The sequence below is a fragment of the Bos indicus x Bos taurus genome, chromosome 11 (assembly GCF_003369695.1).
Source record: "Bos indicus x Bos taurus breed Angus x Brahman F1 hybrid chromosome 11, Bos_hybrid_MaternalHap_v2.0, whole genome shotgun sequence".
Taxonomy (NCBI): Eukaryota; Metazoa; Chordata; class Mammalia; order Artiodactyla; family Bovidae; genus Bos; species Bos indicus x Bos taurus.
The window spans coordinates 86,915,485-86,939,100 of NC_040086.1; the positions used below are offsets into that span (position 1 = coordinate 86,915,485).

The window sequence follows — 23,616 nt, forward strand, 5'->3', positions numbered from 1 at the left end:
TTTGCATTTTTTTCTTTAGTGCTTGCGTGTATTTTCTATTTTTCTGGCATAATATCACTGCTCATGCAAAAACATTCTGATTATATAAGCAACACATTCTCTATTAAGAAAACATTTTAACAGAGAATACATACATACATATAAAACACTGAAAAGAATACTGAAACTGTCTATAAACTAACTACCAGAAGTATCATTTTGGTATATTTGCTATATTTAGTATATTTTCTTTCATTAACTTTTTTCTTTGGTTATTTGAGTCTGTAATTTGGCTCATTTTCTCTTAGGAAATACAGTTCATGTATATTCCATTACATCTTTAAAATTTATTTATGTTTAATTGAAGGATAATTGCTTTACAATGTTGTGTTGGTTTCTGCCATACATTAACATGACTCAGCAATCTGAAAGTCACTCAGTCGTGTTCGACTCTTTGCGACCCCATGGTCTGTAACCTGTCAGGCTCCTCCATATGTGGAATTCTCCAGGCTAGAATACTGCAGGGGTAACTGTTCCCTTCTCCAGGGGATCTTCCCAACCCTGGAATCAAACCCAGGTATCCCGCATTGCAAGCGGATTCTTTATCAGCTGAGCTACCAGAGAGCCATCGGTATACAATTGTCCCCTCCTTGAACCTCCCTCCCATCTCCCACCCCATCCCATCCCTCTAGGATGTCACAGTGCACCGGGTTTGTGTTCCCTACATATATACAATGGGATATTACGCAGCCATAAAAAAAGAATGTATTTGAGTCAATTCTAATGAGGTGGATGAACCTAGAGCCTACTGCACGTAAGCGAGGTAAGTCAGAAAAAGAAAAACTAATATTGTGTATTAACACATGTATGTGGAGTCTAGAAAGACGGTACTGATGAACCTCTACTCAGCGCAGCAGTGGAGACGCAGTCATAGCGAGCACACTTGTGGACACAGTGCGGGCAGGAGAGGGTGGGATGAATTGAGAGAGTAGCATGGAAACACACACATTACCGTATGTAAAATAGATAGCCAGTGGGAACAAGTGGTGGATTCTTACAGATAGTTGCCATGTGGACTCTGAATCCATATCAATATCCCTTTTATACTCTGTTACATGAAAATCCATTGTTCTGTCTTGTACTTTGAACAGATCTTCTATCCATGCATGATTTTGTAACAATCCATTTGTTGTTTGGAAAATATTGGTTCATTGAGTTACACAGCTCTTTCCTAATGTTGACGTATTTCAACATATAATATTTTAAAAACTCACATTAATCTTTAACCACAGCTCATCAGTGTTTAAGTACTGACAGGCTATCAAGCTTAAGGTGGCAGATACAAATTTTCCAAATTCTAATTTCAGTTTCACTTGAAAACGTGAATCTTCTCACCGTCACAAATGCTGCCTGTTGCTTTCCTTGAAGTGACAGGCTCACTTTGTTCATTTTTGTGGAAACGTTTGCCAAACATCCGAGTCAGAATAATCATCCCCTGCCTGTCAGTTGTTCTTTTCAAGTAAAAATGATCTGCCGTAGATAAGGCCGCTAACTCAGCTTGCAACTCCATGACACACACACTTTTCTTCAGATGACCGCCGTGTTGCAGTATGTCTAAAATTGCCTCACCGTTATTTCCCAGTTCCTCCCACAGGATGCTAAAAGGCCTGTCTTTAAAGATTGAGATTTAATAAAATGAATAATTTCTACTACCACATCGGGGACATTCTGAAGTGAAAGTGGCTTCTTTTTTCCCTGTGAGTGCAGGGTGGTGAACAACAGCCACCAGAACAGTTTGGGGTCTCTGGCTGCTCTGATTTGTGCTAAGGCACCAGCACATTACCCAGCAGTGCTTTTGCATCCTCAGGGCAACTGTCAGCACAGAGAAAACAGTAGAACATCTTAGTCTTGGTTTGACAATAATTTTGATTTCAAGGGCTTCCTGCAGCTTTTCAGATTTCCCTAGAGATTTAAGGACCACAACTTGAGAGCCACTAAGCTAAGATTTTTTAAAATGATGGTCACGTGTGTGCTTAGTGGCTAACTCGTGTCCAGCTCTTTGTGACCCCATGGACTGTAGCCCGTCAGGCTCCTCTGTCCATGGGGTTTTCCAGGCAAGAATACTGGAGTGGGTTGTAATTTCCTCCTCCAGGCGATCTTCCCAACCCAGGGATCAAACCCAAGGTCTCCTGCGTCTTCTGCATTGGCAGGAGGATTCTTTACCACTGACTCACCTAGGAAGCCAAAATGATGGTTAATAATACTGTAAAATATGCCAGAACAACATTAGGAAAACTGAAGAACTGCATATTCTCACGTAGAATTTTTTCCAATTCAAGTTTAACATGTAAAAATTAAAATTTAAAAAGTCACAGAATAATAATATTTTGTATACTATAGCATGATTGCATTTATGTTAAAAAAATATGTACAATGTATATTACACATACAACTACACTATTTGTAATTATAATTTGAAATTCGTAAGTTATAAATAAGAATTAGTTATAGATGTATGATACATACCATACCATCAGTAATATCTTCTGAGAAGCTTTAAGTTTCTATTGATATTTGAGTTGATTATAATAATGTAGTGCATCTTTGGAGTCTCAGATGGTAAAGAATCTGCCTGCAATGCAGGAGATGTGGGTTTAATCCCTAGGTCAGGAAGATCCCCTGGAGAAGGGAATGGCAACTCTCTCCAGTATTATTGCCTGGAGAATCCCATGGACAGAGGAGCCTGGTGGGCTACAGTCCGTGGGGTTGCAAAGGGTCAACTAAGAGACTTTCACTTTCTTTCATAATAATGTATTCACACTTTGCTTCATTCCATGACGAAACACTTTTTTAAGATAAAAGCTGGGAAAGGAGCTCATTATCTCAGCTTTTCACCTCCAGAAGGCCTTGAGTCTGGCAGCCCTCAGGAGGGAGGCCCACCTGAGATGCTACAGCAGCTCTTTCCCGGAAAATCTCCCCACATCTGTTCCTTCCGGAGGATGAAGTGTCTGGGGGGTGGGTGGTAGATGAAGAGCTGGTCTCCTAGCATTGTGATCCCCCCGGGAGGGCCTCTGAGGGGCCGGTGGTGCAGCACTTTGTCTTTCAGGGGTTACAAAAGGTCTGGCATTTCTCACTTTGGGGAGGAGCCAAGCCATTGGAAGAGAACTGGATGCTTTTTCCCTCTTGTTGTTTACAACATTTGCAAAAGCTGTAGGAACAGAAGTGAAGTAACCCTCCAACCTCCACCTCCTACCAGAAGGCAGTGGGTGGCTCAGGGGTGGCCCAGAATGGTTGGACTGACGGGTCTCCCTGGGGGCGGGCTCACAGCGGGCCCTGGATGGAAGTTCGTTCTACAGGTGGAGCTTGATGCCAGAAGGAGCCTCCGTTCCCCAGGTGCAGAGATAGAGTGGGTCAGGGTTGGGACCCGTCCCTTGAAGGAGATGAGATCTTAGGCTGACTTAATCTGCCTGACCCTCAGCTTCCTGATTAGTGAAATGAGGATACAGTGCTCTGAGAACTCTGTTGATGACTGTAAAGGAGGACATGGAACAACAGACTGGTTCCAAATAGGAAAAGGAGTATATCAGGGCTGTATATTGTTACCCTGCTTATTTAACTTATATGCAGAGTACATCATGAGAAATGCTGGGCTGGATGAAGCACAGGTTGGAATCAAGATTGCTGGGAGAAATATCAATAACCTCAGATATGCAGATGACACTACCCTTACGGCCTTACGGCAGAAAGTGAAGAACTAAAGAGCCTCTTGATAAAAGTGAAAGACGAGAGTGAAAAAGTTGGCTTAAAGCTCAACGTTCAAAAAACTAAGATCATGGCATCCGGTATGGCAAATAGATGGGGAAACAGTGGAAACAGTTGCTGACTTAAGTTTAGGGGGCTCCAAAATCACTGCAGATGGTGACTACAGCCATGAAATTAAAAGACGCTTACTCCTTGGAAGGAAAGTTATGACCAACCTAGACAGCATATTAGAAAGCAGAGACATTACTTTGCCAACAAAGGTCTGTATAGTCAAGGCTATGGTTTTTCCAGTAGTCATATATGGATGTGAGAGTTGGACTATAAAGAAAGCTGAGCACTGAAGAATTGATGCTTTTGAACTGTGGTGTTGGAGAAGACTCTTGGGAGTCCCTTGAACTGCAAGGAGATCCAACCAGTCCATCCTAGAGGAAATCAGTCCTGAATATTCATTGGAAGGACTGATGCTGAAGCTGAAACTCCAATACTTTGGCCACCTGATGTGAAAAACTGACTCATTTGAAAAGACCCTGATGCTGGGAAAGATCGAGGGCAGGAGGAGAAGGGGATGACAGAGGATGAGATGGTTGGATGGCGTCACCGACTCAATGAAGATGAGTTTGAGTAGACTCCGGGAGACGGTGATAGTCAGGGAGGCCTGGAGTACTGCGATCCATGGAGTCGCAAAGAGTCAGACACGACTGAGCTGAACTGAGGTGTACAGCATCAAGCACATGGCAGACAGCCAGTCAGTGGTAGTTTCATCGTATGAAGAATATACACTCACCAGGAAAATGTGGGGGGGTCTCCCTGGGGTCTTAGTGTGGACCTGACACCTTGGGGGTGGGGGGAGGCAGGCTGGGGGCTGGCAGGCAAGAGCAGTGTGGTGCTGGCAGGGGCTGGGGCTCCAGGTGCAAATCTAGGGTCAGGACGCCGCAAAGCCCCCATGGGGATGGAAAGACGAGGGGCTAGATGATACCCGTGCAGGAGGGAGGTTGGCAGGAAAGATCCCGGGCCCAGGACACAGAGGGCTGGGTGGGCAGCAGCGCTGGACGTTGCCAGACCCACCGTGTGCTACCCCGGCCATGACACTACCATCGTGGACTTGAAGGCAGAGCGCAGTGCCCTTCCCCCATTCCCAGCCCTGAGCCGGGGGCTGTAAGCAATGCCAGAAGGAGGTGTCGGTGAAAGGCCACCAGGTGTCTGCCCCTGTGATGTCACAGTCCCCGCGGGCTAAGGCCTGGGCACTGGGCCACCACTCCCCAGACTCTCTGGCCTCTAACCAGACTGGCCCTGAGGCCCAGGCTGGCGTCTTCTTCATGCTCAGAACCCTCACTATATGTGGACGATACACACAGTGAGTGCCACAGGTGTGTGCTTTTTCTTTCATGTATTCACCTTTTTTTTTTTGGCCACGCTGAGCAGCATGTGAGATCTTAGTTCCCGGACTAGTGATCGAACCTGTGTCCCCTGCATTGAAAGCGAGGAATCTCAACTACTGGACAGCCAGGGAAGTCCCTTATTCACTTCTTTTTAGTGAGTATATAGTCTCAGAAGCCAGAAAAGATGAACAGATTTCACTGTTATTTTTAAAAATTTGTGTGGCAAAGATAAACAAGAAAGGAATAAAAAATAATAACTTATGAGAGCTCAAAAAAAGGAAGAAAGAAGAAATAAGCAACAAACTGAAGAAATTTATAGTATATATGAAAACAGTCTGATTTCCTCAAAATATAAAAGACTTCTACAAATCAGTGTCAGAGTGAAAAATAAGCAAATATGAAAGTGGTCAAAGGACATTGTAACTCAGCAGTTCATTAAAAAAATATATATAAATAATCAAACTACAAAAAAAAAATGCTACTTTAGTCATAGTTAAATTAGTTCCTGGAGAAGGAAATGGCAACCCACTCCAGGATTCTTGTCTAAGAAATCCCATGGACAGAGTCTGAGCCTGATGGGCTACAGTCCAGAGGGTCGCAAAGAATCAGACACAACTTAGCAACTGAGTGCACACACAAACTAGTTCCAACCAGAACAGTGAATTATATTTTTCTTACAGATAAAAATCACAAAGGTTGATTATGCCTCATGATGGTAAGAGTTTCTAGAAAAAGGAAAACACTGTACATAGGAATTTGATATGTTGCCATCTTTTTGCAAAGCATCTGACGAATTCCAAATACCTTTTCTGTGTCCTAGCAGTTTCATTTCTAGGAATTTAACTTATAAGTACCCCTGCACAAGAGCAGAAAGGAGCATATTACTTTATGTACCTTTATGCATCTACCACATGCATATCCATACTGCATTCTTTTAAACATCAAGGGGGGGAAAATAAACATTCATGAACACAGGATTGTGCAAATGCATTTTTCTACACTTACATTATGGTATGTTACGCTGTCAATAGAAACTGAGGCAGATCACATGTACTGATGTGGGAAGTTGTCTAAGATATACTGACAAAGAGAGAGAGGCAGAGCCTGGGACATTGAGCATCACGTCGCCTGGGGTTTGCCCACATACCATGCTCCTTCACACAGGAAATACCCAGAGGAGCCTCTGAGGAGTAGGACTGAGAAGCGGCAGACAGCATTATTTATTTTGCTTTATGCTCAGTGCTCAGTTGCTTCAGTTGTGTCAGAGTCTTTTCGACCCCATGGACCATAGCCCTTTCGGCTCCTCTGTCCAAGTGATTCTCCAGGCAAGAATACTGGAGTGGGTTGCCATTTCCTCCTCCAATTTTGCTTTATACTCTTCTGCAATGTTGGAATGATTTTTTTACGTTGCCAACAAAGGTACGTCTAGTCAAAGCTACGGTTTTTCCAGTAGTCATGTATGGATGTGAGAGTTCGACTATAAAGAAAGCTGAGTGCCACAGAATTAATACTTTTGAACTGTGGTGTTGGAGGAGACTCTTGGGAGTCCCTTGAACTGCCAGGAGATCCAACCAGTCCATCCTAAAGGAAATCAGTCCTTAATATTCATTGGAAAGACTGATGTTGAAACTGAAACTCCAACACTTTGGCCACCTGATGTGAGAGCCAACTCATTTGAAAAGACCCTGATGCTGGGAAGGATTGAAGGCGGGAAGAGAAGGGGACAACAGAGGATGAGATGGTTGGATGGCATCACTGACTTGACGGACATGAGTTTGGGTAGACTCCGGGAGTTGGTGATGAACAGGGAGGCCTGGCGTGCTACAGTCCATGGGTTGCAAAGAGTCAGACACGACTGAGCGACTGAACTTAACTGAACTGAACTGATTTATTTACTTGGCTTCACCAGGTCTTAGTTGCAGCCTGTGGGACCTAGTTCCCTGATCAGGGATGGAACCTGTATTGGGAGCTCAGGGTCTTCGCCACTGGGCCAACAGGGAAGACCCTTGGAATTATTTTTAAAAGCAGTCTGAAATTGGTGCTGAGCACCTCTAGAAGAGAGATGAAGGTCACACCCTGACTTTGAGCAGCCCCACCGCTAGGACAGGAATGTAAACAGACAGATTCGGGGGCGGGCAATGTTCTGAGAGTGACAGAGTGGGCACAGCCTTCTGGGGGTTGGGGGGTAGAAGAGAAGGCCCCCTTTTGGAGGAGCCAGTGGGTGAGCTGAGATCTGAAGGTGGGTGAGGGCAGGTGGTGGACCCCAGGCTGAAAGAAGAGTGCTCACAGTAGTCCAATGGGCAGGATGCTATGGGTGTGGGATGTGGTGAGAGGCACAGCTGGAGAAGGGGCCGGGGCACGTGGGGCCAGGGGACCTCAGCCATCTGAGGAAGGAGTCACTGGAGCTGCAGTCAAAGTGGAGGCTTCAGAGAAGAAGTTTCTGGCTGCTTCTGGCACCTACTAGGATTGTTGGAGCAAGATCCCAAATGCCGTCTTTTTCTTGGTTTTTTTTTTTTTTAATTGTACTGCCGTGAGGAGGGTGTGAAGGATGAGAAGAGAGGAGTGAGAAGCTGGGATGGGGCACCTGAATTACTCCTTGAAGAGGATGTGTTTTCCCAGCTGACTTGGTGCTGTTGTAAGTGAAAATTGCCCGAGTGAGTCAGCTCCTGGGTGCGCTCATAACAGCTCCCCCAGGGGCCTGGCTGTGAAGGCTGATGAGCTCCTTCTTCACAGCTGTGCAGGGAGCCCAGGCCATATGGATCGGGCCTGTGACCACACCGCCATGGAGGAAGGATGCGAGGGGTAGAAGAGCAGGCGACACGTTTGCAAATGCATGATTCCTTTCTCTTCATCTCTGCCTGAGTTTCTATCCAGATGCTCCCTGAGGGAATAAATTGTGGGTGACGTCAGCAAGCCTCCGGATTTTGACTCCTGAGTCATCCTCCAGGGAATGGGGCATCTGGCTAATTGAATTCTAGGGCTCCAATTGAGTTACCACAGTGACAAAGGATAAATGTTCCAGAGCCAAGAGCATTAAGACATTAAAAAGAGCGCACTTAACACCCGCTCCACAACGGGAGAGTCAGAGAACCCAAGGAAACCCGATAGCTGGCAAAGCCTGTCTCACTGTTAAGGACCTCGGATTTCACTGGCCTGGATTCTGAGACCCAGACAGAAGAGATGCTGGAGTCTGGGCTCCATCAACAGCTTCATGCATGTCTTAGCTCACAACCCTTCATTGGCTCTCCAATTGTGAAGGACACATTTAGCAAATAAAAATGTTAGATGCCAGTTAAATTTGAATTTCAGATACACAATTAATGCTGTTTAGGATAAGCCTGCCCATGCAGGAGACTTAAGAGATGGAGGTTCCATCCCTGGGTCGAGAAAATTCCCTGGAGGAGGACATGGCAACCCACACCAGTATTCTTGCCTGGAGAATCCCATGGACAGAGTCACCTGGCAGGCTATAGTCCATGGGGTCACAAAGAGTCGGACACAACTGAAGCAACTTAGCAGCAATATAAGTATATTTATGCAAATATTATTTGCTATTTATCTGAAATTCAGATTTAACTAAACATCTTGTATTTTATCTGGCAAACCATATCTCCAATGGCTACAAATTAAAGCCCAGATTCTGGTATCTGGTTCTCCAGGATATAGCCCCTTACTGACTTTGAAACCTCACCTCCCACTCACTGTCATCTTTCTTCTATCCAGTTTAGTTTGCAGACAAAGTTAACTACCTTCCACGTGTGGCTTTCCCTTTTGCCTTTTGCTTGCTTCCCCCTGGGCCTTTGCCAATGCCTATTCCGTCACTTTCCATCTGAAATGCCTTGACTAGTATTCCATTGCTGATCCACAATGGGGCAGAGCCTCTCTCCTCTTTAAACATCTTTAGTATCATTTTGAACGAACTTCTATGATTGAGGAGGTTGGCTTGTTGCTTTGCCTGGCTCCTCCTTCTTCCTTTGGGAAAAGCACCCTCCTTTTGAAGACTGCTCCTGCATCTCCAACCACTTGATTCCAGTAGGCATTTCCATACTCTCATTGACTCTATGGCCATAGATGATTGGCCCCAAAAGGGACACCTGATCCAAGCCAGGCCTATGGAATCCTTCCCTAGGCATTTTTATGACTCATCTTGTCTGGCATCCAGTCCAGGTCACACCCATACACCTGTACATTGAGCCAGAATCACCATTGCTATCAAGAACATAATCATTTCCTGTAAGGGTCTACCGTGCTAATTTGCTCTGCCAAGTAAGCATGCACACCCCCATGTGACCATGGTGATAGAGGCCACAGTGTATGGGCCATGCACTGCCTTGGGAATCCAGAGAAAGACCTGGACTCTAGTCGGAGCTGGACCACTAACTCACTACCTGACCAATCATCTCAATGGGTTGCAAACTCATTGAAGGCAAAAATAAATAAATAAATAAAAATGTTAGTTGATCAGCTGGGTCCAACTCTTAGCGACCCCATGGACTATATAGCCCGCCAGGCCCCTCTGTCCATGGAATTCGCCAGGCAAGAATACTGGAGTGGGTAGCCATTCCTTTCTCTAGGACACCTTCCCTGGGTCTCTCACATTGCAGGCAGATTCTTTACCATCTGAGCCGCCAGGAAGCCCTCTTTGAAGGCAAGAACCTGTCTTATTATTCTCTGTGGCCTCAGATACATACACTTGGAAGGTGTTAGATAAATGGTAGATGGTGATGGAGACAATGGTGATGGTAATAATGACACAGCAAGTCGCTGCCTCTCCCTGGGCCTCAGGTTTCTTTATTAGAAAATTGAGGAATTGGATTTGATGAGCTTTAAGAGCTCTTCCAGTTCAAATCATTTATCACCACCAGTGCCAGTCCTAAAAGACTCTGAGGGTTGCCTTATAGCATTGACCAAGCATTAAGCCTAGAGTACCACTGCTGTCAGACAGAACCAATTTACCTGTTAGGGCCCACACTCAAAGGGTCAACATGCGCTGCACAGTTTTATAAAAATGTGTACCGCCAGAAAAATGATATTGACTCATGAAGATGACAAAATCAAGAATGTTAAATATTTAATTAAAGCATAGCATTATATCAACTGGTCACCCACAACTCAAGTTACAGAGATATAATTGTATTAAGTTTAAATTACAAGAATTAAATAGTCTTAACAAAACTCAAAATTAAAAAAGTGGCTTGGTGAAAGGCATCATTAAGAGAATGAGCAAACAAGTCAGATTAGGGGAAAATATTTGCAAAAGATATACCTGATAAAGGACTGTACAAAGAACTCTTAAAACTCATCAGTAAGAAAATGAACAATCCAATTAAAAATGAGAAAAGATCTAAGTGGACATCTCACCAAAGAAGATGTCCGAAGAGCAAATACTAGTATATGAAAAGATGTTCACTGTCAAATGTCATTAGAGAATTACATGTTAAAACAGTGGTGAGATATTACAATGCATCAAATAGGATGGCTAAAATCTGAAGCCCTGACATCACCAAAGGTTGGCAAAAATATGACGCCAAAAGCACTGTCATTCACTGCTGGTAAGAATGGAAAACAGCATAGTCCATTTGGAAGACAGTGTGGTGGTTTCTGACAAAACTAAACGCACTTTGACTATATAGTCTCGCAGCCACACTCCTTGGTATTTACTCAAATGAGTTGAAAACTTATGTCTACACAAAAACCTGCACACAGATGTTTAGAGCAGTTTTATTCATAATTGCCCAAACTTGGAAGCAAACCAAGATGCCCTTCAGTCGGTAAACGGATAGATAAATTGTGGAACAATCAGACAATGGAATATTATTCAGCGAGAAAAAGAAATGAGCTATCACGTCACAAAAAGACATGGAGGAAGCCAAAATACATATTCCTAAAAGAAAAAAGACAATCTGAAAAGGCTACATGCTTCATAATTCTAACTGTATAACACACTGGGAAAGGCAAAACTATGGAGACAGTAAAAAAAAAAAAAAAAAATCAGCGTTTTCCAAAGGTCAGGAGGAAGGGAGAAATGAAAAGGCAGTGTGCAGAGGATTTTTAGGGCAGTGAAAATATTCTATGATACATAATGACAGATGCGTGTCATTATGTATTTGTCAAAATCCATAATACACACAACACTGTAGGAGTGAACCCTACCATAAACTATGAACTTTGTGTGATTACGATGTGTCAGTGTAAGTTCATCAATGGAAATAAACATACTCTCTGTGGAGCATGTTGATAATGGGGGGAGGTTGAGTGTGGGGGTGGGGATAGGGTCAGGGGCCTATGGGAAATCTCTTCCTTTCTTCCCAGTTTTTCTGTGAACCTAAAACTGCTCTAAAAAATAAAGGGTATATATGTTATTTAATCGGAGAAGGCAATGGCACCCCACTCCAGTACTCTTGCCTGGAAAATCCCGTGGACAGAGGAGCCTGGAAGGCTGCAGTCCATGGGGTCACTAAGAGTCGGACACGACTGAGCGACTTCCCTTCACTTTCACTTTCATGCATTGGAGAAGGAAATGGCAAGCCACTCCAGTGTTCTTGCCTGGAGAATCCCAGGGACGGGGGAGCCTGGTGGGCTGCCGTCTATGGGGTCGCACAGGGCCGGACACGACTGAAGCGACTTAGCACCATGTTATTTAATGTGGGATATGATACGGGGTGGAGCTACATCATTCTCAAAGTAAAAGTGAAATCCAGGAGCAGGACTCTGGGTAGCATCATCTTTCTCCTACCTCTATGCTAGATCTACACCTGGTCAAACTTCTCGTTGCAATGACCACACTGTTATCCAGTTGAGGCGTGAGTAGTATTAGTATTAATAACACGTGAAACGATTTTAGGTGGTACACAAATGAACCTATTTTATTCTGACATCTTTATGTCTATCAGAATAAATGTTGTTAGCATTCATAGTATTGATAGAAAGTTTCCTTATAAAGCATTGTGATAAATAGTACCAGTTATGGACTTCCTTTGTAGCTTAGATGGTAAAGAATCTACCTGCAATGCAGAGACCTGGGTTCAATCCCTGGGTGGGGGAGATACCCTGGAGAAGGGAACCGGCTACCCACTCCAGTATTCTGACCTGGAGAATCCCATGGACAGAGGAGCCTTTCGGGGTACAGTCTGTGGGGTCACAAAGAATCAGACACAACTAAGCGACTAACACACACACACAGTATCAGTGACACTGAGATGGTCTGACACAAATATAGAAACACAAATTCCAGCGGAAGGAAACCTAGGTTGCATGCAAGTGGATGTGTTTTGTGACCTTGCTGAGCAGTCCTGACCTGGTTATGGGTCAGGGCACTTGCCAGTTGCCCTGCCTTGCCTCAGGCACCCTGAACGAAGGCCCTCTTTTACTCAGCAGGCCAGCGTGCAAAACGCTGGTGCAGCTCACTTTATGAAACCTGCACATTTTAGGAAAGTTGCACTTAAAACGATTGAGCTTCTACAAAGTAAAAGTTCGTATAGATGTTTACTAGCAGTGATGTTTAGTCCTTTAAGTGGAAAAAAAAAAAAGACAGGGCTGGTGAGAAATCCATCAGCTCTTTTGTGTCACGGCCAGAGAATAAGTAATGGCCTTGTCCCCACGGCGATGGCTGCCCAGAAGAGTATTACGAAGCATTAAAGAGTATCAAGGGAGTGATTCTAATTCAAGACTCATAGTGCCTTAAAGCTGTCACGATGAGAAAATGAAAACTTACATCTCTATGTGCTGACAAAGAGGCTTTGAGAGAGTCTCAGAAAGAGTCAGAAATCTGAAGTCAGGGAATGGAAGCTGAATTGGGAACCAGGGTGAAGCTGGGAGGCTGCCTATAGGAGGGGGTGTTATGGAAAGTGGGGTACTGCAGAAGCCAAGAAGTCCAGCCAAGGCAGAGGAGGCTCAGAAGAATAGGTAGGGGCTCAAGATAGACTTCATTCATTCATTCATGAGACTCGCAGTTCCTTCTGTAAAATAAGAGTTTCAAATTGAGAGTCTTTGGGGCCAACCAGAGTGTGTGAAATATTCTGTTGGTGTTTTCTAGGCTGCAGGAAACTCTTTACTTTTCAAGTAGAGTTAATATCTCCTTTTGTATTTATGAGTAAACAAAATCCTAGAGTGTTAAAGCCAGCAGGGCATTGAGTACAAATTTGCTGACGGTACTATTGAATCTACACGTTCTAAACCAAGAGACAACTCCAGGCAGCTGTCCAGTCTTCCGGCTGAAGTCGTCATGACCTGGAGGGAGCCAGTCTGGGAGGCCTCAGCACCTGCACCCAGGCCTCAAGTTCTGCCAACGGCCCTCAAGAAGGACCTGCCAGTGAGCAAACCAACATGAGCTGGCCCCAGCCCCAGCAGAGCAGATACCTGTCAGTCTTGAACAAGGGCAGGGTGTGGCCTGTTCCAACAGATTTAATCTTCCCAGTCCCCCCTCCAGAAAAGGAAGTAGCAGCCACAATGTATCTTCGCCAGAACAGTCTGTACAGAGGATTCTTGCACTTTGGACTCTGCATTGGGATCTGAGGGTTCAGCTGAAGAACACTGTGCCCATGCTATGGAATGAACTATTCAGGCTCATCCCTTATGAGGATAAGGGGATACTACTCAAGTTTTGAGTATTGCTAACATCAGACCACCAAAGCTCTTAGTTTGCCTTTAAGTGTATATATTAAAAGGTTTGCCACATTTCTCTTCAATTTTCTTAAAAGAAAAAATATTTAAAAATAAAAAACATCCGTAATTCTGCTAACTCTAGCCCCAAAACAACCCTTTCCCATTTTACACATGACCTTCCACACATACACACTTGTCACATACTTTGTGATCAAGTGTATGTTCAATTTGGTATTCTCCTCTTCTGTTTCGTTAACAGTGTATCAAAAGCATTTTCATAAAGGTCATTAATAATGGCCACAAACGATTTCATCATGTGGCATATTATAGTTTACACAATCTTTGCTTTGGGTTCAAAGCAGGAGCTGTATTTTATCTACATGAAGCTCCCGTGATACTCAGCCACAGGAGATCCTCAACAAACACCTGTCAGGAAGTCTTGGATCTGATCAATAACCAATAGTATGACAACAGCAGCCTTCCCAGGTGGCTCAGTGGTAGAGAATTTGCCTGCAGGAGATGCAGGTTGGATTCCTAGGTAGGGAAGATCCCTTGGAGGAGGAAATGGCAACCCACTGCAGTATTTTTTTTTTTTTTTTTTGGCTGCTCTGGGTCTTCAATGCTGCATGAGCTTTTCTCTAGTTGCGGCGAGCGGGTGCTACTCTGTAGTTGCAGTGTGCTGGTTTCTTGCGGCAGTGGCTTCTCTTGTTGCAGAGCACGGGCTCTAGGGCACGCAGGCTTCAGTAGTTGCAGCTCCTGGGCTCTAGAGCACAGGCTCAGTAGTTGTGGCACACAGGCTTAATTGCTCCAGGGCATGTGGGATCTTCCTGGACTAGAGACTGAACCCATGTCTTCTGTATTGGCCAGTAGATTCTTTACCGCTGAGTCATCAGGGAAGCCCGGATACAGTGTTCTCGCCTGTCAAATCCCATGGACAGAGGAGTCTGGCCGGCTACAGTCCACTAAGTCAGACATGACTTAGTGACTAAACAACATTATCAGTGTTCAGCTTGGCCTTTGTCAGCCTCCTGCCTAATCCCTCTGCTGCTCCTGCCTATTGATGTAAGATCTCCCCCGTTTCTCACTGCTGAGGGGTGATCCAGCCTGCCTCAGATGCCCAACCAGATGCTGGCCAGAAGCAAGCCTAGGAGCAGGGACCACCGAGAACAGGCTGAAGGAGGAGGCACAGAGGCTGTAGAGTATGGACATTCTGGGCAGTGCTGTCCTATGTTTAAAAGTGACCATACCAGTGACCCAGTTCCACGGTGTGGTCTCGGCCGTGACCGTGGTCATTTTGCAGAGTTCTTCACTCCTGATGTTTTTGCACACTGGCTCTGTGGCTTCCTGGCAAATCTAAAAGCTACTCAATAACCTGTCAGTAAGTCTCTTTTCTCTTTCATTTAGCCTGAGCCTGTTTCTGTTGTTTGCAACTAAGCAAAATCCTCATCTCTATTCCTATTGAAACCTGTCCAAGAAAAAATGGAAAATTCATTCCCACTGAGGCATAGAAATACCCTCTCTCGTTTGTCCAAAGTCTTTACTGCTTACGATATTCTTCACTCAGGGCTTCTCTGGTGGCTCAGGGGCCAAGAATCTGCCTGCCAATGCAGGTTCGATCCCTGGTCCATGGGGAATCCACATGCTGCGGGGCTACTAAATCCGTGTATCACAACTACTAGGGCCTGTGTTCTAGACCCTGGAGCCTCAACAATGAGAAACCGCCACAGTGAGAAGCCCACGTGCTGCAACTGGAGAGTAGTCCCCACTCGCAACAGTTGGAGGAAAGCCTGCAGAGCACAGCCAAAAATAAACAAATAAAACTATTTTAAAAAATTCTTCTTTCGTGATGTACTCTCTCATTTAAGTCAAAGCATTTTAATATATGTTTTTTTATTATATCCAACTTAAAGATAAAAAAAATAGAGCCCATGGGGGTTCAGTGACTGACTCAGGGTTATGCAGTGACTCTTCAAAGTCTTTCAACTTGAAATTCCACCTCTCTTCACTCATTAAGCCACCTCCAACCTTCATGTCCTCTGTTTCAGGTATTTCAGACAGGAGGGACCAACTGAGGGCCAGGAGAGGAAACAGAGAAGGGGGAAGACTTCTCAGATGGAGAAATTGTATCAGACAGGTGACGTTTTGTGCTACTTAAGGGGAAAGAGTTCTTGTGCATCCATACACTTGCGCATACGTTCATATGCACTCACACAGCTGATGTCTCCCCCCACCCCTCACTTTCCATTACAAGATGCTAAGCCTCATAGGAACTGGTTAACGGCCACCCAGCTGAGCAAAACACACCTTTGATGAGCTTCTATTTTCGTGATACTAGTGTTCCATCCATGAGGACTTTTAAACATACACACCCAGCAGAAATGACTCACACGTGGAGGCTCTGGAGAGGTGGAGGGAACCAAACTCTGCTGCTTTGAGAGCTGTGTATCAGAGGGAGTCATTTATGTCTCCTCCAATTAAACAAACAGCATGCTACCTGCAGGTGAAGAATATCCATCTTGGGGCTTCCCTGATAGTTCAGTTGGTAAAGAATCCGCCTGCCATGCAGGAGACCCTGGTTTGATTCCTGGGCCAGGAAGATCTGCTGGAGAAGGGATAGGCTACCACTCCAGTATTCTTGGGCTTCCCTTGTGGCTCAGCTGGTAAAGAAAAAGTCTGCAATGTGGGAGACCTGGGTTAGGAAGATCCCCTGGAGAAGGAAAAGGCTATCCACTCCAGTATTCTCTGGCCTGGAGAATTCCATGGACTGTGTAGTTCATGGAGTCACAAGGAGTTGGACACAACTGAGCGACTGTCACTTCCACTTTCTTTCACTTTGGAAGAGCTCAGATGCAGACGCAGAGAGGGTAGCTCCAAAATGGGTCATGGGACACACTAGAGGAAAGCTCTTGAGTCTTCGAGGTAGATCCCTAATAGCCCTACTATTTTGAGGCCCTCGCCCACATGATGCCAGTGACAGGTGTGGTACAGCGAAGCACACAACACCTTCTAAGAAGCCAACTTGCCAAAAAGAAAACATAAGGAACCTGAATCTAGCTAAGCATCTAGGTGTAACCATCATTTACAGGAAATAGGGAGGAATCTTAGTTTGGGACTCATGAGGAAAAAGACCTGAGACAAGTATTTGGGTGGAGGGAGCTTATTTAGGGGGCTTCCCTTATGAATCCACCTGCCAATGCAGGGGACGCAGTTTGGATCTCTGGGTTGGGAAGGTTCCCTGGAATAGGAAATGGCTACCTACTCCAGTATTCTTGCTTGGAGAATCCCATGGACAGAGGAATCTGGTGGGCTACAGTCCTTGCAGTGGCAAAAATTCTAATACAATTTAGCAACTAAACAACAACGAGCTTATTTGGGAGATGGTCTCAGAAAGAAGTGAAGGAAAGAAAATAAAACCTGGGATAAAAGACGATAAAGTGTGTGTGCTAATAATAATGAGTGGTTATGCACCCTTTACTAATAAATTAGTAACCAAGAAACAATGAAAGACACATAACTGGGGACCCTCTGAAAGTCATCTTGAGCATGCCTCAAAGTGATACCAGCAAATGGGGAAGCCAGGGAATTTATCTACCATTGGTTAAAGATTCCCATGAATGTTAGTCCCCACCATCTTTACCTCCCCTCCCCCCAAAAAATTATTTGGGAGAAACCCACAAAGCAGTTAAGCAGAGTAACAGCTGCAGTTTCGTGTGGGACCACAATTTTCACCATTTAAGCTTCACTGAAATCAGGCGGGTCTAGGCCACCTGATAGCAAAATGATAACTATTGAAGCTGAGTGACAGGTATATGGCCGTTAATGTGCAATTCTCTCTAGTCTTGTGTAAAGAAAAAGTCTATAAACCAGTGTTAAATTTGGAAGAAAAAAAAGAAGGAAAGCAATATTAGGCTCAGAGAAGCATTAATCTAGCCACTGCTCATCACCAGCATCTGCTATCCTGGGATAGGGGAACATGCCCAGGGTCACCAGGTGGGTGCAATCAGCCAAACCCAAAACTTGGGCAATGTCTGCAAGACCAATGATCTGGCTTCTACAAATAAATGGTTGTTTAAAAACAAATAAATAAAAAGAGAGAAACTTAGAGATTAAAACGGACATAAGGACATGCCAATCCAATTCCACGTCCTTTTAGGTATCCTCAAATTCCCTGTCAGTCCAGTGGTTAGGACTCCAGGCTTCCCTTGCAGAGGGTATGGGTTCAGTCTCTGGTTGGGGAGCTAAAGATCCCACAAGACTTGAGAGGTGGCAAAAATGAACAAAGCAACTGTAAAAAAAAAAAAAAAAAAAAAGCTTTTTGAGACAGTCAAGGAAAATTGAATCCGGCCTCAGTACTAAAATGATATTAAGAGATTGTTGTTAATTTTTTTTTAACAACAAATGGCATGTAGCTGAGTTTGTGTAAGCCTTTTCCTATTTGAAATCTATACTGCAGTCTTTACGGTTGAAACCATATGATGATTGAGGTCTGCTGTAAAATACTCAAGCAAAAAGAGTGTTGGTGGGAATGTGGATGAAACAGGAGTAGCAAAATGATAATTACTGAAGCTGGGTGATAGGTGTATGGTGGTTAATGTGCAATCTCTCTAGTCTTGTGTAAAGAAAAAGTCTATAATCCAGTGTTAAATTTAGAAAGAAAGAAGGAAAGCAATAATAGCCTCAGAGAAGCATTGATCTATTCACTGCTCATTTACTGAGTAGCTTTTCTGCACGTCCAAAGTGACTGGAACAATCGTGTGAGTTAAAGGAAGCAAAGCACTGAAACATTGCATATTCAGGAGTTCAGTGACAACACAAGCCATAGATGGTCACTCTGTAGCAGTGACTCATTCACTTCTACATGGTTAATGGTGAAATATATATATATATCGGAGAAGGCAATGGCACCCCACTCCAGTACTCTTGCCTGGAAAATCCCATGGATGGAGGAGCCTGGTAGGCTTCAGTCCATGGGGTCGCTGAGTTGGACACGACTGAGCGACTTCACTTTCACTTTTCACTTTCATGCTTTGGAGAAGGAAATGGCAAGCCACTCCAGTGTTCTTGCCTGGAGAATCCCAGGGACGGCGGAGCCTGGTAGGCTGCCGTAGTCTCAATTCCCAGTTCCTGACATAGAGCTCCTTAGTCTCTTAGAATTTTCTGGGTGACAGGAGCATCCTTTGTTCTAATGAGGTGGCTGTTGGTGGCTCCAGGATAGCGTCAGGAAGGGGGTTGATCACCAAAAAGACCCAGCCATGCTTGGGAACTGTCAACCCCACCCTCATCCTCCAGAGAAGAGAAGGGGACCAAGACTGAGTATAGGAATAAATAATCATTCCTATTAATACATGGTAAGCATCCATAAAAATCCCTAAACCAAGTGACTCAGAAAGCTTCTAGGTTGGTAAGCACATCCATGTTTTGAGGGGATGATGTACCCCAACTCTACTGAGACAGAAGCTCCCACACTTGGGACTCTTCCAGATCTTGCCCTAGGTACCTCTTCTTCTATCTGTCATCTGTGTCCTTTATTATGTAATAGTCACACAGGTACGCATCTCTCTGAGTTCTGTGAGCTGTTAGAGCACGTTATTGAACCTGGAGAGGGGGTTGTGGGGACCTCAGCTTGTAGCAAAGTCAAACAGAGGTATGGGTATCTCGCCACTGACATCTGAAGTGGGGGCAATCTTATATATTGAGCTCTTAACCTCTGGGGTCAGTGATAACTTCCTAGTTAGTGTCAGAAATGCACTGCAGGATACCCACTTGGTGTCCAGTTATTGTTCAGGCACTAAGTCACGTCCGACTCTTTGTGACCTCGTGGACACAGCATACCAGGCCTCCCTGTCCTTCCCTATCTCCCAGAGTTTTCTCAAACTCATATCCATTGAGTCGGTGATGCCATCCAACCATCTCATCCTCTGGCATCCCCTTCTCCTCCTGCCTTCACTCTTTCCCAGCATCAGGGTCTTTTCCAGTGAGTCTGCTCTTCACATCAAGTGATCAAAGTGTTGGAGCTTCAGCATCAGTCCTTCCAATGAATATTCAGAGTTGATTTTCCAGGGAGGTAGAGAAGTTGTTGGTGACACATTAGGTGTCAGAAGTGTTGGTGTGAGTGTGAGAAGAGGAAAGAAGTGTTTCTTCTTTTAGGGATACCAACGGGAAGCCCTTCAGCAGCACTGGATTTGTTACCTGGAAAAGAGAAACAAGGTGTAGACGGCCATACCTTCCACCAGCTGGGAGCCCATTACTGAACTGACTGCAGTAAAACATTCCTTCTAAAGCCCTGTTTGAGAGAAAAAAAAAAAAACTATCTGATTTCTGATTTTTAAGATATCTGTACATTCTGCTAACTAATAAACTCAAAGAGTTTTATTTGGTGTTTTGAGAACTCCTAGAAAAAGCAGAACTGGGTGGTTAGAAATTGAACAGAGAGAGAGAGCAGGTGGTATTTTGGGAACGCTTCACAAAGGACCGGCCGTCAGAAAGCGTGCTGAGTGGCACTTCAATATGAAAACTTGCAAAAAGGAAAGTCACTGAGCACCCATGGTGGATGGGACGGCCTTGGCTAGCCTCTGTGGGTGCTGTAGAGGTGAGGAGGAAGGCAAGTGCAGGGGAAGGGGCCGGGCTGTGTGTGACCAGGTGCCTGCCCATTTCACACCCAGCCTTCCCAAGCCACCCCATCCGGGAACCGAGGTCAGATGGCTGGTTCTCACGTCAAACTCTGAGATCATCTGTAAATGGTTTTTCCCCCTGGTTTCCTTTCCCAGAAGAAGCAGTTCATTTGAAAAGTTTATCTTTGCAAGAGAGGTGGCTCAAAACCTACTTGTTGATTTTGCTTTGTTCTAAAAGTTTCCAAAATGAATGTTGAGAACTGGGGAGGGGACCGTGTCCCACCCCCAGGCTGCAGATGGCAGAGGAGGAGGCTGGCTATATCAGTGGGGTCCGGAGATAATCAGGATTGTGAAACCAAGGAAGAACATGGGGCAGAGGAGAGGAGGAAAGAAAGTGAAAGGGTCAGATAAGAAAGGAGGGGGGACCAATGACTTGCCAGCAGCGCTTGCACAGTGTTCCTACCGGAGCTGCTGCTAGTGCCTCCCCCGCCCACCTGCGAGACGCTGGGCCATCCTATCCCAGCCCCGGGACCCCACTCCATGCCCATTTGTTGCTGTTCGGGGAAGGCTAACTCCTGATGGAGTCCTCAGCATCTCTGCTCAAGCTCCCAGGGAACGGGGCCCTGGAAGCTGAGCAGTGCAGGATGACTGAGTGAAGAGCCGATGTACATGCCCCTGAGCCCACGGGCTTGGAGCTAGGCCTGGGCAGGGGGTCCCTGGAAGCTTCTGGCTCTGGTTCCGGTTGTGGGACATACCTCAGAAATAGCCCCTGAACTTCCATCCCTCATCCTAGAACCAGGGGGAAGAGACACAGGAAGATGGTGGAGTGACGGCCGGGCCAATGGACAGACACATCTTACATAACAAAGCATTCTTGTTTTCATTATTTTGTCTAGTCTCACTGGGACTTCTGTTCTCCCTTTTTACTATGTATAAACAGAGGCTCGGAGAAGCTTGCTCAAGGTCAATCCCAGCATCACACAGGAAACATATTATAGTTAATGCAGACACATACATAGACTATACACTCTAAGGGTCAAAGCCCAGCCTGTATCTTGTGGAATCCTCTCCCCGGCCCAGCGAGATAGATGCTACAGTCCTCACTGTGCAGAGACAGATGCTGAGGACCAGAGAATTAGGTAAGTGACCCAAGGTCACATGGCTAGCGAAGGTCCCAAGCCTGGTATCTTGTGCTATATCACCAATGCTGCGTCTACTCAATTTACGTGGGAAATTTTCTCCCACACAGAGAGAACACCCCATTTAGATAACAACACAAATAATCTCTAAGCAAAGTCTGTTCTGTTCTGTTCTTGTGTCAACCCCTTCGTCTGTAAAACTCTGAACAACAAAGCATTTCACAGACACCCAATCAAGCGAGGAAAACATCTCTTATCGTCATTTCAGTGACGCGTTCGTGCTTCTGAGAGGAAAACCGATGTGCCATCAAAGATTGGCCTCAAGTACAGCATCTATACGAGAGAACAAATGCTTTTAGGGGAAAAAAGGCTTTGTAAGCAGAATACAAAATTCTCTGTCCACTGTGATTAGCAATGAGTTTAAAAATGCTGCATATAGACAAAAGCTGGAAGGGAAATGTGAAAATTAAGTCAGTCCTGTGGCCAACGGCTGGTTTATTTTTCTTTCTTAAAAAAAATGTATTTAATGTTTTTATCATATGTCCCATAACAAAAGATTTTGCCATCGTGCAAAGAAATTCATAATGTGAAATACAAAAGCCCTTCATACCATCGTTTAACCCAAGATGCAGCTGCTGGAGTCCCCGGGAGTATTGCTGTTTGACTGACCATGTTTGACCCTGACCAGTCCTAGTAATGGTCACCATAGAGACAGACAGGAAGAGAGGGGAGAGGGAGAAGCCTTGTCACTGGGCAGTTCTGCTGATTGCTTGTTACTGTAACTTTTTTTTTTTTTTAGTATTTCTCACTCTTTTTTTTTTTTGCAGTGAAGTAAGTCAGAAAGAGAAAAACACATATCCTGTATTAACACATACTGTAACACGTTTTGAATGCTGATTGTCCCCTACATCTTCATTTGTGTAGAGCCTCCTCTTGACAGTAGAATCAATTAAACTCTGCAGTTCACAGAGTCCCTTCTAAGTACTTAATCCCAAGAGCTCACACCCAGCTCAGTCCTTGGCAGTTTTTGGAGCCTGTGGAGGGTGAAATCACACGATCTTCTTAGAACCCCTCCTCCGACAGCCTTCCCCTTTTGCCCCCCAAAAGGAAAGCCCTCCAGAATTAGAGGCCCTCTCTGCCCTCTTGTCCAGTACACCTAGAAACCAGACAATGCCAGGCACGTGGTCAGCACTCATTACATATTTATCGAACAAATTTCACCCCTGTCTCAAAACTACCACCCGCTGATGGCTGTATGACCCTGGGGACATCTCCTGGACCCCAGTGGGCATCACTCATTACAGCTAGATGATGAAGTTGCAGGGGGCAGGCTGGGACCTTGTCTTTGTATCACCAAGCCTGAAAGGATGAATCACTATTCCAGGGACTCAGCTGAGGCCCGCTGAATTGACTCAACTTGACTCATCCTTGGAGGAGGCTCAGCTCCTTGGTGGGCTTCTATGACACTCTCCCACCCACCGGCTCAGCCCCTTACAGGTTACACGGCGCCTGTTCAAAGAAGCCATTGTCGGAGCTTCACCATGAATCCAAATTGCTCTGGCTGTACCCCTTTCCCTTGTTCATGTGTTTGTTCTCAGAAATTGCCTCCCAAGAACAAAGAGAGAGCTGCCTCAGGGGCCCAAGGGAGAGCAGTCCTCCAAGGACACAGTCAGGGGACAGCTGGCTATCTAGAAGCCTCTTTCAGAGGGAGATGTTGATGATCAACTCTGCACTCTCTCTCCCTCTGTCTCTTACAAGACAAACAGAAAATTTCAGACCCAAACTGCTCCAAAATTTAAAAACAACAGAGCCGAGAATGTACCTCCTCAGTTGTCTCCTAATCCTGCTGAGTAATTCTCCAGGCATTTTTTTCCCTCTATGCTCCCTCCACCCCCGCTAGATGCAGATAACTATTAGGAAATATGGTCTGTATGTTATATTCTTATCCCTGGACTGTATCACCAGCTTCCAGAGAATAGGGACTGTGGTTTACTTACTACATTCCTGGCACAGGACCTGGCACTTTCCGAAGAGCTAAGGCTCAGTGTTTGCTGAATATGTGGAGCATCCACAGTGAACTGTGTGCTATGCAGAAAGCTGGAGTGGGTGGATGGACAGGAGGAAGAGTGGATGGGTAGGTGG

General features: G+C 45.1%; 1 long non-coding RNA gene across 1 annotated transcript; it reads right to left on the minus strand.

Annotated features, from left to right (window-relative positions):
• Positions 1 to 19,034: 19,034 nt before the first annotated feature.
• On the minus strand, positions 19,035 to 22,014 carry LOC113900769. The gene is made up of 2 exons (XR_003513245.1): positions 21,091 to 22,014; positions 19,035 to 19,913 (listed from the first exon to the last, which is right to left on the minus strand). It is a non-coding gene; the product is annotated as an uncharacterized LOC113900769 (long non-coding RNA).
• Positions 22,015 to 23,616: the final 1,602 nt, after the last annotated feature.